The 5288-nt window shown below is 35.4% G+C and overlaps 1 pseudogene; it reads right to left on the bottom strand.

Moving 5' to 3' along the window:
* Nucleotides 1-1615: 1615 nt before the first annotated feature.
* On the bottom strand, nucleotides 1616-2875 carry LOC149496244 (uncharacterized; annotated as a pseudogene).
* Nucleotides 2876-5288: the final 2413 nt, after the last annotated feature.

The following is a 5288-nucleotide window of genomic DNA, read 5'->3' as shown; positions in this document are numbered from 1 at the left end:
TAGCACGCCCTCACCTCTCCTCACCCTCAACTCTCTTTCATTTTCTATCTACCAAAACCTTCGCAAACTCTCCATCTTCCTCTCTTTCTTTGATTTTCACCATGCCTCCACGATACAGGAGAAGCATACTGCCACTTTAGTGTCAACAAGAGTTCGAACCACGGCTCCTCCATCACTACCTCCTCCCTTAGCTCCTGCTCCTCCACCATTCGAAATTGACACGCCCGAGCAGCAAGAAAGGTACACTAAACTCTCTCTCTGGCCTATTTTGCCCAATCACTTCATTAATGAAAATGCTTTAGAAAAAATAGGACTTAGAGATGCTGTATTAAAACCTCTTAAGAGAACTGGATGGGAGAAATTTATTACTATGAAGGATTTCGTGTATGCGCCATTGACTTTAGAATTTTTAAGTTCTTATTCTGCTGATATTTTTGTATTGCCTAATGAATATCCAATTAAGATTAAGTTTAGTTTTTGGCAGAAATTATGAACTGTCGGTGAATGAGGTTAGCAATATATTTGGTTTTCCCACTAAGAATTCCCTTAAGCAAATACCCAAAGATTTTAATGATCATGGAACATGGACAAGACTGACCGGGGAAATTGGGTACAATCTTAGATTATCGAAAGCCTCAAATTTGGGAAACCTAGCATATAATTATATTCATAAATTTTTGGCTAACATGATTTTTGGTCGTAGTGAGAGTGATGGGGTGTTAAGCCTAAATTAATTATACTTTATTTGGGCAATGGACCAGGGAATACTTCTTCTCAATATTTTATTAGCTATTTTAACCCGATTTGATTACCCATCTCTGAATGGTGCAACCAAACATTTATTAAATTAAGGCCTTCAATTTTATAAAAACCTCCCACGAGTCAAACTAGCTAGCTCTCGCATCAAGTTATTATTCCCATGAAATTTATTAACCTGTTCATATCAAAAACCATTCTCTCGATAGTGATTAATGAAATAAATCAATCCAAGGGAAAAACTCTACCTGGAAGCATTAAGATCAATAATATTTACTTGAATGAAGAAAATCAAATCCAATATTATAAACTGGAGTTGAATTTAAGCTACATCATATCCCTAGTAAAAAGATTTAGTTCGACATAATAAATGAATCAAACTCCACTAAACTTGCAAATAATACCATAATCAATAATGAACAAGAAAAGAGTTTAGAAATAAAAACTAGTCAATGATTAGCTTGAGCGGTTTCCTTGAATCTTGACAGTAATTTGAATATTCGAAGTCTTAGAGAGAGAACTAAAATAGAGTAGAGAATAATAGAACAAGATATGCTCATAACATAGCTAATCTCTCTCTTTATATGGACTCCTTGGGAAATCTTTGAATTTGATTAGGAAATAGAATCTCTAATGAGGAAAAAAACGTTTTGAGGTAGGAAACTAATTAAGCTTTGTATTTCTTCCAAATTTGGATTCTCCAGCGGCTAGATAGGGTTTAAGTTTAATTGGCATGTCAGAAAAGCATCTCATGCAGATCATGCAAGCGGCATGGGCTAGAACTGAAGTTGTTGGCCAATATGAAATCTAGACTTCAGCACGGGCGTGCTAGATGGCACGAGATAGGCATGCTAGCCCCTTAATGACAATATGCAATAGCTTCATTTGCAATATACCACTCCGCAATCGAACCTTCTGGGTGAGCTCTATTTTTCACATTAGACTTCAATGTTAGTAAGTACCTAAGAATAATTAAGCATCGTTAGCCCATGCTCTATACCATCAAACATTAGAGTGAAATGGAAAAATTAAAAAAGTAAGAAGAATTTACCTTTCAATTGGGTACATCCATCGATAGTGCACTGGACCTACTAATCTAGCTTCTGTTGCCAAATGGACCACTAAGTGAACCATAATAGTAAAAAAAGATGATGGAAAAATTTTCTCGAAGCAACAAAGTGTCTCTCCTATTTGTGATTCAAGTTGTTCGAGGTGTCTTATTTTGAGTATTTTAGAACATATTTCTCGAAAATAGGAGCATAGATCAATTATTGGCTTAATTACCTTTTTTGGCAAACATCCCCTGATTGCTATTTACAATAAATCCTGCATTAGAATATGACAATCGTGACTTTTAAGTCCTATTATTTTGCGATTCTTCAATTTCACACATCTTGATATGTTCAAGGAATAGCTATATGGAACTTTCACTCCTTTTAAGAGTCGAAGCACCTTATCTTTCTCAACAGATGACATTGTGTAACATGCAGGTGGCAACAACATTTTCCCATTTGTAAGTTCTATTGGATGAAGGTCATTTCTTATTCGCATATTCCGAAGGTCTAGTCTTGCCTTCAAATTGTCTTTTGTTTTCAATCTAAATTTAATAATGTGCCTAATAAATTATCAAACACATTCTTCTCAATATGCAAGACATCAAGATTATGTTGAACCAAATTAAATTCCCAATACGGTAAAGTGTAAAATATGCGCTTCTTTTTCCATCCTCCATTTTTCTCAATATGTTAGATTATTTAATAATCTATATGTGGCCCATGTGATTAAAGGGCTAATTCTAATTAAGGTGGCCTAAGATGATGGTTATTGGGCTTAATGGATAAGAGCCAGTTAGGGTTTTAATACCCTTCCTCTGCCTTATAAAAGTAAAAGGAATCGACAGCTTAGGGTGAACACAGAAAAAAAAAACAAAATAGAGAGTGTGACGGCTGCCTCAAACACATACGGTGGTAGCTTGTTTGAGAGAGCTCATAAAAGAAACTCCCGTAGCTGTTGATTATTCTCTGACCATTGAGAGAAAACTTACGGACAAAAGGCCAGAAGAAGAAACATAGATCTGCTATTACGGTGACAATCGAATTGCCACAACGAGGTAACCCATAACATAGATCTGCTGTTATGAATCAAGGTACGCTTCCGCTTATTGTCTATTTCTATCAAACAAATTCTATGAACAATAGGTCTGGGCTATATTAAAGATTATTTAACATATGGTATTAGAGCCGACACCTGTTCTAGATTTGTTTGATAGTGTTTTCTTTGGCTTAATTAATGAAAATTAATTTCGTATTGCAAAGTTGATTTTTCTGGTATAAGCGAAGCCAAAAATTATAGAAATTGAAAATTGTTTGTTTTCTTTATGCTCTATAAATTATTATGTTATTATTTATAGAGAATGGTTATGACATATTATTGGGTTATGTCGTTAAAGTTTTGAGATCTTAATTCAATCTCATAAAAGCTTGCATATATCAATGTTTAATGAATGGAAAATTTGTTAGTCACCAAAGTGGCCTTATTTGGATTATTTTAGACATTGATTATGCAATTTTCAATTGTTCATGTTTGTGTGATGCCGTCAAATGACATGAAAGTTAAAACTGAACAATTGAGATCATTGATTATAATTTGTTAGGTTACCCAAAGGTAGACCATTAATTATAATCAATGGCACTAAAGAGACTTATCATTGTACTAATTAATAAGAATGTATATCTAAAGATAACATGCATATTGTATGGAGCATTATTGAATAGTTGAATGGAATAATAAAAAAAAGGTAACTGGATTCCAGAAAGGAGCATGGGAGTGCTGCAATGAGCACGGCGTGCGATGGACTTCCAGAGAGAAGCACGGGGCGTGCTGTAATGTAGCATGGGCGTGCTTCTCTCTGACTTGCATAAAGGCTCGCAAGTTGCTCCACAATGAAAGTCTATTAAAGTATTTTTCTTCTTGGCATCATTATTGATTAAAGCTATGCATTTAAATATTACCCAAAGGTGAATCTAGATGCATAATTAAAGTTGTTATTTGTTTGAATCCATTTTATGTTTACTCAAAGCATTAACGTATGAATATATGTGTAATGTTGCAACTTCCTTTAACATGTTTGCTATGGGCACTGGGTTGATTAAGTTCAATGGATTGAACTATGCTGATTGGTCCGAACAAATCCATTATCAGTTAGGAGTTCTGGACCTGAATCTGGCATTAGTCTCTGAAAAGCCAGCAGCCATTACAGAGACCAGCACTGAAGCTGACAAGTCTCATTATGAGGCTTGGGAGTGGTCTAACAGGCTAAGCTTGAACTTAATGAGGATGACAATGGCTGAAAATGTTAAGCCATCAATGCCCAGAATAGACAATGCTAGAGAGTACATGCTGAAAATTAGGGAATACTCCCAATCGGACATAGCTGACAAGTCCATCGTAGGATCCTTGATGAGTGAGTTGACGACCAAGAAGTTTGATTGGTCACAATCTATTCATGATCATGTGACTGGCATGCAGAATTTGGCAGCCAAACTGAAATCAATGGGAATGGATGTGAGTGAATCCTTTTTAGTTCAATTTATTATTAACTCACTTCCTCTTGAGTTTGGTCAATTCCAGGTGAATTACAACACCTTTAAGGAAAAATGGAATGTTCTAGAAATCAAGGCCATATTGATACAAGAGGAAGGGAGATTAAAGAAATTGAAGGAACACTCCGTCAATCTCACATTTCATAATGGAGCTAGTAGCAGCAACAACAAATCAGGGAAGAAAGGCAAGAAAAGGGACAGTGCCCCAATGAAGGTTAATGAGGGCCAAATTCGTAAGGAATTGAAGTGATACTTCTGTAGGAAGAATGGTCACTTCAAGAAGGACTGTCCTAAAAGGAAGATTTGGTTTGAAAAGAAAGGTATACTTTATGTTTCAGTATGTTTTGAATCAAATCTTATTGAAGTGCCTAATAATACTTAGTGGTTAGATTCTGGTGCAACTACTCATGTGTCTCATATTATACAGGGATTTCTTTCGATCCAACCCATAAACAAAACTGAAAAGTTCCTATTCATGGGAAACAAAATGAAAGCACGAATAGAAGGAATTGGGACTTACAGATTGATCCTGGACACTGGTTGTTATCTGGATCTTGAAAAGTGTCTCTATGTTCCTGAATGTGCTAGAAATCTAGTTTCTGTAGGGAGGTTGGATAATGTTGGTTTCAGTTTTAAGATTTGTAATGGTGTTTTCTCATTATACAAACTTAAGTACTATCATGGTTCTGGTACTTTGATTGATGGTTTGTATCATTTTAATCTTGATGCTGAATTTATTGAATCCCTGTTTAATGTTGAACACAATACAGGTATTAAACGTGGTGCACATAATGAATGTTCTGCTTTCTTGTGGCATCAAATGTTAGGTCACATATCCAAAGAAAGGATTTTGAGGTTAGTGAAAGATGGAATCTTACCTCACTTGGACTTCACTGACTGAGATGTGTGTATAGATTGCATTAAAGGTAA

Source organism: Jatropha curcas, chromosome 5 (assembly GCF_041381405.1).
Source record: "Jatropha curcas cultivar XTBG-Jc1 chromosome 5, XTBG_Jcur_1.0, whole genome shotgun sequence".
Classification (NCBI taxonomy): Eukaryota; Viridiplantae; Streptophyta; class Magnoliopsida; order Malpighiales; family Euphorbiaceae; genus Jatropha; species Jatropha curcas.
This window is presented reverse-complemented; position numbering and strand designations above follow the sequence as displayed.